The sequence below is a fragment of the Sinocyclocheilus rhinocerous genome, unplaced genomic scaffold (assembly GCF_001515625.1).
Source record: "Sinocyclocheilus rhinocerous isolate Xijiao unplaced genomic scaffold, SAMN03320098_v1.1 scaffold898, whole genome shotgun sequence".
In the NCBI taxonomy this organism is placed as follows: domain Eukaryota; kingdom Metazoa; phylum Chordata; class Actinopteri; order Cypriniformes; family Cyprinidae; genus Sinocyclocheilus; species Sinocyclocheilus rhinocerous.
In genome coordinates, this window is record NW_015652144.1 from 1,005,200 (window position 1) to 1,014,716 (window position 9,517).

At 33.9% G+C, this 9,517-nt stretch overlaps 1 protein-coding gene across 2 annotated transcripts in view; it reads left to right on the forward strand.

Moving 5' to 3' along the window:
* Positions 1 to 4,886: 4,886 nt before the first annotated feature.
* Positions 4,887 to 9,517, forward strand: part of lrrc24 (leucine rich repeat containing 24) — a 21,658-nt gene continuing 17,027 nt past the window's right edge. For both annotated transcript variants that reach the window (XM_016519258.1, XM_016519259.1), the window contains exon 1: positions 4,887 to 5,231. The gene's annotated coding sequence lies outside the window, so the exon portion shown is untranslated. The remainder of the gene's footprint in view (positions 5,232 to 9,517) is intronic.

Here is a 9,517-nt window from a genome sequence, read left to right on the forward strand (position 1 = left end):
CAAAACAAAACAAAAAAAAGTTTCCACAAAAATATTAAGCAACACAACTATTTTCAACATTAATAACAGTAAGAAATGCATCTTGAGCATCAAGATTTTCTTGATGCATAGAAATATGATACCTTTTGTAACATTATAAATGCCTTTAGTCTCTTTCTAACTGAATAAAAGCATTACTTTCTTTTTAAAAATATCCTTTTAAAATGGTAGTGCAATCACAGTTTCCACAAAAATCTTAATCAGCACAATAAGAAATGTTTCTTGAGCAGCAAATCAGCATATTATAATGTTTTCTGAAGGATCATCTGACACTGAAGACTGGAGTAATGATGCTGAAAATTCAGTTTTGCATCACAGGAATAAATTACATTTTAAATAGTGCTGTCAAATGATTAATCGCATGATTCGCATCCAACATAAAAGTTTTTGCTTACATAATATATGTATGTGTACTGTGTTTATTTATTATGCATATATAAATACTAGGGCCGTCAGTGGATTACAATTTTTAATCTAATTAATTACAGGGTGCTGCGATTAATTAATCTAATTAATCTCAAACTAAATTTGGCTGAGAAAATACCCCCAAAAGATCATTTAAACCTATTATTTTGTTAAATGTTTAGGCTACAATGGCCTAACATAAAGTATGGAACATAAAAGAAGATAATTCTAGAAATATCTCAGTATTTTTTGTTCCTGCAATGAAAGTCACTGGTAACCAAAACAGCTTTGTTACCAACAGTATTCAAAATACCTTCGTTTATGTTGTGCAAAAGAAAGTAAGTCATTCAGGTTTGAAACAACATGATGGTGAGTAAATGATGACAGAAATTATTTATTTATTTTTGGTGAGCTATCCCTTTAATGTGTTTTTTTAATAAATGAAATGATACTCTAAAGAAGAAACTAAAACTACCAGCAGGTGGCGGTAAATGTCTTTGTGAGTCGATTTGTTCTAACGGCTGATTCATTCAGGAATGAAGTAAACAGCTCTCTTTATTAATGGGCTACTGAATCATTGGTTCACACGATTCGTTCAAAACACGGATTCATTCAGAAACTAAACACGGCTGTGTTGCTCAGAGATGCACAACAGTTCTGCTGTGGCTTTATAGGTAATATTTTCATTGGCAAAATTGAAAAGAAAAACAAAACGCACAACATTGTGTTTAAATTTTGCACAATATTAACTTCTTATTTACTGAACTTTTCACATTTGCACTCGTGTTCTTCGTGACAAAAACAGCACTCGTGTGATATTGCTCTCGCTGCTGGAGTGATATCGCTTTTAATATGATATAAATATGAGACAAACTCATACAGGGGCATTTTTTGCCCCAATATCTTGAATATTGAGGGCATAACTGCATTTCTGGAGTTGTTGTCCTGCATCGCATTTGACAATCAACTGTATGAAATGTAATGTACAGGTCTGGGGGCGGCGCCAGTGCGTTAACTGCTTTAAAATATTTTAATCGCGTTATTTTTCATAACTAATTAATTAAGTTAACGCGTTAAACTGACAGCCCTAATAAATACACACACATTCAGTATATATTTTGAAAATATTTACATGTATATACATTTATATATTTATATTATTATATTTTATATTATATATAACTATATTTAATATATAAACACAACATATTTTTTTTTAATATATACATGCAAGTGTTTGTATTTATATATACATAATAAATATACACAGTACACACAAAAACTTGTATTTTGGATGCGATTAATCGTTTGATAGCACTAATTTAAAAATATATTAAGACAGAAAACAGTTATTTCAAATTGTAATAATATTTCAGAATATTATGGTTTTAACTGTACTATTAATAAATAAATGCAGCCTTGGTGAGCATAAGAGAATCTTGTTCGACAACATGAAAGCGAAAACAAACTTAATTAAAGCTGCAAGCAGCGATGAAAGGGCCCTCGCACCCGGGCTCACCGCCACCCGGTGGCTTTTGGAAAAGAGCAAAGAGTGGGCAATATGCATTTAAAGTGGTAAATATAAGAGGAATATGTCAAAGTCATTTATATGCGCCAAACTTCCTGCTGCCAGCTGGTGGCGCTATGACTATAACTGACAAAAACTTGTATTTTGGATGCGATTAATCGTTTGATAGCACTAATTTAAAAATATATTAAGACAGAAAACAGTTATTTCAAATTGTAATAATATTTCAGAATATTATGGTTTTAACTGTACTATTAATAAATAAATGCAGCCTTGGTGAGCATAAGAGAATCTTGTTCGACAACATGAAAGCGAAAAGGGCCCTAAATATACATGCCTTATGCTGCATTGTTTACCTTGGTTATTCTAGAATTTCCAATTTCCAAAACTCATCTTCCACACATCATGCCTTTGTTGTCAGCGGTCAGAGGTCAAATACATCAACTGAAACGTCTGTCCACTTTAGTATGGAATACAGTATTTAGTCTTGGGACTGTGTGTTTGATGTTGAAAAAAAATGTCAGATAAGAAGCTCTCTTGGTTTTGGAGCAGCGGTTGGTACAATCTGTCTAGAAAAACGAAGCTATAAACCGATGTGTGTTTATTTTGTATGTGGTGAAGCAAATCTCTCATCTACTCCAGACGCGGGTCTCTGATGTGTAATTACTCTGATCTGGGTCGACATGGACCAGCACAGCCCTGAGGGTATTTACACGCACAGTAAATGCAAACAAACACTACAATACATACATCATCCCGAATGCACACGGATCTGAACGTATGTGAATGTGGGTCAGCTCGCCTTGATCCTCCTCTCCCCTGCTCCATCCGAGGTTAATACGACCCATATATTAACAATAACGCAGCCATCAAAAGAGCCCAACTGGGATTATGTGCACAGATAAGCGAGACTCCAGCTGCATTCTCCACGCAGATTTCTCTTCCTTCTCGTAAACCAATATTAATGTCATCCCAGGATCACATCGCCATGGCGACAGTGCCATTCCTGTTTGCTGAAAACTCAACCTTCCATTGTGCGCCATAGTTTTATGGATTTCAGACAAAGGGGAAATGACATCACCAAGCCATTATTTTTATGACAAAGTGTAGCAGCTGAGGACACGCATTATTGAGATGTTGGATTATGCAGTTGACACCTGGGCGGCTATCATTTATGAAGAGCCTGTTTCTGTCGAAGCATTCATTAACAGCAAGGCTTGGTCCTGAAATAAATTGTGTTATTATCAGTCGGGGAGAGATGCATTATTAAAGTAGGGTGACACTCGATTCGTCTTTGCTATGGGATGAGAGTCACCCCAGGAGCAAAGAACAAATCAGTTATTCGACACAATACACTGTCTTTATCTCTATGGAATAAACACACACATCAATACACAAAAATTACAGTTACAACAAATGGATCACCCGCTTCTCACTACATTTAAGTGTTTTTTCATGTAATTAGACTGTAAAAGACAGTAATGGACAGTGAGTTAGTGTTATTATGCTGTACCGCTCCTCTCTGCTCCCTACATGAAGTGTTTTAATGTAGTATGAAGCCTCTCTGTGAGGGTTTTTGCAGTGATGGATTTGTTATAACATACAAAGTAACTTAAAAATGGCAAAAAAACAGAGCTATTCCCAGTTGTTTGTTTTGATTGAACTATATATTTTATAGGTGTAAAGTGATGGCCTTTATGAGTGAGCCATTGAAGCTTTCACTCATTCTGCTTTTTAGTTTTTGTTAGCAGAGCAAAAATAGAAATAAAGGAGAAAAATACAATATTGTGTCTAAAAATGTAAGCTACTCATTAAGTGTTAAGTGAACTGTTGTATTAATGCAATTTCAGATTTTCTCTCTAACTCTGAAGAGCAGATGTATTCCCAGTGGTTTGCTTTGACTGCATTTTACCATGGTATTACCATGTTCTTGGGGATGTACTTTTGAACTACCTTGTAATATATTATAATATTCTCACTGTTTGTTAACTAGCATGCATATTATGCTGTTGGTATGAATATTTATAGCCTATATTCCCAACAGCTGCACTTACTACACTGAAAAAAAAATGTAGAAACAATTTTCAAATCAATTGATAATAAATTTCATGATTAGTTACAAAGAAACAGCAAGTACCACTTTTAATTAAATGTAAAATTTTGACCGCAGCTAATAATAATAATCTTTATTTATTGGTGTAGACGCCTGTGTATTTTGGTCGTTTGTCGCTGTCCTTGGTGCTGAAATCATGTGACCGGAAAAGTGTCAGTGAGTAACGACTTTTTTTTATTTAGAACTGCCAAAATCCTTTTTTTCAGTGTAATATAGTGCAGTTGATGTTTTCCTGTGGTGTAGACGCCTGTGTATTTTGGTCGTTTGTCGCTGTCCTTGGTGCTGAAATCATGTGACCGGAAAAGTGTCAGTGAGTAACGACTGGTGAACAAAATACGCTTAAAGTGTTACAGAAAAAACATCGAAAGAACAGCAGAAACACAAAGAACTTTGAGAAAGAACTTAAAAAGAAGTGAACTGTAGATTAATAACAATAGTACATTATTATTATTATTGTTATTGTTGTTACTGTTGTAACGTAGGTCAACCGTTTTCTGCAATGTTGTACTAATGGTATGTTTTTCTTAGCGGAAGCTAATACTACTGCCACTAACAAATATATCGGCCTGTAGGCTTTATAAATAATCGGCAGCAGTCATAATCAAGAACAGTATTTTATCAAGTATTATTTTTATATTTCAATTACATTTACAAGTTTATGGCGTGCAAGGCCACTAATTTGAGTTGAAAGGAAACACGCTGAATGAATGCTTCAAGTAGATGCGAGTCTTACGTTACAAATCAGAGTGAACAATAGAGAGAGAGAGAGAGAGAGAGAGAGAGAGAGATGTAGTCGACTCAGCTGAGGTCATAGGGAGGAAGAGATTTGGAGAAAGCTTCTTAACCTATTTCAGAGGGATACCAAACGTGATTTTGGTTGGTTAGACTCGTATCGGTAAGAGCTTCGCGCTCGGCTGATATTGATTTGGTATTTTTGTGCGGGATGTGATGTGACAGAGGAATATTGCAGCATCGCTGCTGTGATGATGGCAGGACGAAGCGGTGGCCTTTCGGATCGCTGCTCAAATGCCGCTTTGTTCGCCGTCCAGACGTGGATTGATATTTCATTCGTGTGCATCTGAATTCAGTCCGTATAAAGACCAAGAGCGCAGCTCTTCAGCACCGCACCGAGACCACGGTCTGGAGGTAAGATCCTCTGTATCTATAATATTCCGATAGATACTCATGCATCCTGTGACTTTTAAACACTTTGTCTAATTGAATGCACGACACGTGCACTGCTGTTTCTCCTCATGCTTTCACAACAGTGTCTTTCTACCTGCAGCAAACTGAAGGAGTAATGCACTTGTGCGCCTTTTGTTTTGATGCATCACTTTTAATACGTCTCTCATATTGAGCATTGTACTATGATGTGCAATACTGTAAAATCAGCATCATTAAGGTCATTCAGTGCAGTGCATATCCATCCACATGGAGAAGGAGACAAGGAGAGCATTTGTTTGATATGTAATCTGGTACTGAGGTAAATCCAATCTGATTTCTTAAGATCTAACTCTTGTTTATTTGATGTCACATGCAAGAATAATTTTGTACTATTTTCACAAAGATACAAGGAAGCAAAGAGCAACATATTCTTTAAACTATATGCATTAAAGACGTTCTTATTTTATGTTCCTGCCTAACACTTTTAATGAAGACTGGTTGATTTATAACAGTTGTGCAAATGAATGCAAACTTAAAACTCACTAGCATAGAGACAACAACAGTTTTAGTGCATGCAATGCAATATGTCTGGTGTTTTGCAACAGATGCGACTGTCAGACTCTGAATATGGCAAGCATACAGAAAATCCATGAGGCAGAAATCTGGCACGGAACTGGAAAAATGAAATGATTACAAACTGATTGATTAGCCTAGCCAGGAATTTTTGTCTAGATAGATAGATACAGTACACTTTACAACTTGTATGTGTGTGTCTATCTATCTATCTATCTATCTATCTATCTATCTATTTATCTGTCTATCTATCTATCTATTTATCTATTTATCTATCTATCTATCTATATTAAATTTAATTATATAAATAAAAAATGGGTGTATAAATAACAATTTTCATTCAGAAATTCCTAGTAAATTAATTAATTACAAAGAAACAGCAAATAACACATTGAATTAAATGTGGGGAAAAAAAACTGAAAAACCATGTATTTATATATATATATATATTATTATTATTATTATTATTATTTTTTTTTTTTTCATGCTTTATTACATGGATAAAGATCAGTATCAGCATCAGCCATTTCTGTTGACCCCAGTTTAACACTGAATGTATTTTGAGCAGGTGCTTTGAAAAGATGCTGTGAATATAGGCGATATTGGTTAAAAGACATATTGGATGTGGATTTGAGATGCAGTTTCCTCCCTATTCTTCAGACGGCTGTGAATGGCATTGAGCTCACAGAGCTGGAAGTTGAGCTACAGGTGATTCAGTGATGACGCCGGGCTCTTTTTAGGCTTATCTGACTGTACTGACTGAAAGCTGAAAGTCCACTGTAGAAGCACAAGAGCACAGTGTCACACTCGCATGAGTGTGCAGTGAATAACAGAGCAGCGATCGATAAAATCAGCCAGCGAGATGCTGCACACGTGTGGATCCTGTAATGTTACAACACCCAGCATGTGTAAAGAACAATTAGCTTTGTGTGGGAATTTAAATTGGATACATTGTGCTTAAAGATATTAGATATATTTAGCAATAAAATGAAGCCAATTTGAGTACTATTACAATGTGATTACATTACTTTCTTGGCAATTAAGGTGTTCATTCTCTCCCAGTTCTTGTTACTGTAATGCAAATAATTGTAATTCAAAAAAGTGATAAAATAATAATAATAATAATATTAATACATTATGCAATTATTTTTCCACTGTCTTTAATTTAATGCTGATTTTTAAAAAGCTGTTACTGCAATTTGTGTTGTACTCCACAAAAATACTGTATTACAGTAATGAGAATCTAATGAGAATTCATTAAGTTGCTCATTCTTTCTTGCTGTTGGTGTTACTGTAATGCAAATGAGTATCATTTTCTATAATTGTAATGCAAAAAAAAATATATATATATATAGTGATAAAATAATAATATGAATGTTTTTCTATTATTGTGCTATTTAAAAAACAAAGCCAAAATCGACATAAAAATACCGCATTAAAGTAATGAGAATTATTATTATAGAGAATACTGAAAATTACAAAAAAGTAATGTCTTGGTACATTATGGTAATGAGAATTTCAGGGGAAATGTGCTTAATTTAATAATTAATTTAGTAATTAATAATAATTTAATAGTCACAAAAACAGTGGCACAATGCCAGATAAATAGGCTTTATTTCCCTCATGCAAAATATAATTTCTCATGGTTTTGGGGTGAAATGCAATATATTATGCTTGAGGATATTAAGCTTATTTTAGTGACATTGCAGCATTATTTTCATGGCAATTATGTTTATTCTTTCTGCCAGTTCTCATTACTGTAATGCAAACAAGTCTCATTTTCATAATTGAGATGCAAAAAATAAAATATATCATGATAAATAATAATATTAGTACATTATGGCATTTATTTTGCACTGCCTTTAGTGCTGTTCTAAAATAAAATCTACTGCAATTTGTTTTGTACGACACAAAAATACAGTATTACAGTTATGAGAATCTAATTAGAATCATTATAAAGAATAATGGGAATTACACATAAAAAAAACAACGCCTGGATGCATTATGGTAATGAGAATTTCAGGGAAAATGTGCTTAGTTTAATATTCATGAAAATAATGCCACAATGTCAAATTGGGCTTTATTTCCCCTTAGCAAAAATATAATTTCTTCTGGCTTTGGGGTGAAATGCAAACTGGACCTGTTTTCATGAGATTCGTTCTCAGGTTCCCACATTGATTTGCATCTCAAAAAGTTTTCAAATCAGTGGACAGTGTTGCTCCTCTGACAAACACGCACACACACATATTGATCTGTGCTTAGAGACCAGAAAAATCGATCAGAGCAAACCGCATCTGGACACGCTACTGCGATTAAATAACAAGCAGATGTGTCTATTCGTTTGGACCATCCAAAATTCAGAGTCTCTGGCTAAATTGGTGACACGCCAGAAATGCATAGGCCTGGAATTGATTCAGAGACAGTAGGTGTGGGTTTGGAGGCTTGCTGGGACTGTGTGAGTTCACTTCTGATGAGAAATGATAAAAGACTACGGGGTGGAAGTGTGTTTGCGTCTCTGATTACTGCCCTCGTGTGCTGTGATTGCCAAAACACACAATCACAGAGGAACAACACTCAGGTGACATCGCAGAGCATAACAATTTACATGCTTTTGCGTCTCAGTTCAACACACACACACACACACACACGCGCGCGCGCGCACACACACACACACACACACACACACACACACACACACATGCGCTCTCTCTTTAGAAAACCTGTTTTTTCCCCCTTGCACTTCACTTACAGTTTTAACCTAGCAGAAGATGAAAGGCACAAAAAGTCTTAAAAGGTTTCTGGTCATACATATGTTGGTCTGTAGATATGGCTAACATCCATCCTTCTAAGACTTTTCAGACATTTTAACTTCTGCTAGGTTGAAATTGTAGGTCTGATCGCTTTAGAAAGGTACCAGCACACTTCGCATCAACATGATGCATAATTTGTGGTATCATTCATGACTGCAGCTCAAACGAATTACTAATGTTTCAAACTTAATGTCAGGAGTTTGTTCAAATCCAACCAGGGACTTATAGTGTGAAATCCAGTTTATTTTTTCTCCACATTTCATTAGATTTTTTCCCAAATTCTGTTTATTAATTTATCTGGATTCCATTTTAATGGTTTAATTAAATTTGAACAATATTGTATCAAAAAGCATGACTAATCATTCGAATGAAAACATTTGATTAGTTTAACAATTTATGAAAAAAAACTAAAGTATTTAATAAAATATTAAATAATAATAAAATGTTAACATTTTTCAGTGCCCTATGAAATTTTTTGTTGACTGTTTTCATTTTTCTGGATTCATGTGTTTTATGAGTTTTAAAACCAATTTATTACCAAGAACGGTGGTAATCAAATGAATGTATAAAACTTCAACAATTCTATTCATCTTTTAAAATGTAATCAAATGAAAATGTAATATTTTATTTTATCTTTGCACCAAGTTGCACTTGTTAAATTAAAACCTGGATGAAAAATTGTGATATTCCTTTAAATAAAAAAAAACACATATACATATACATACTGTATACATATACATATATACAGTATATACATATGTACACATAATTTATGTGTACTAATACACATAAAAAAAAAAAAATATATATATATATATATATATATATAATTTATATGTATTAGTAGTATTTATTATTATTATTATTGTTGTTATTATTATTATT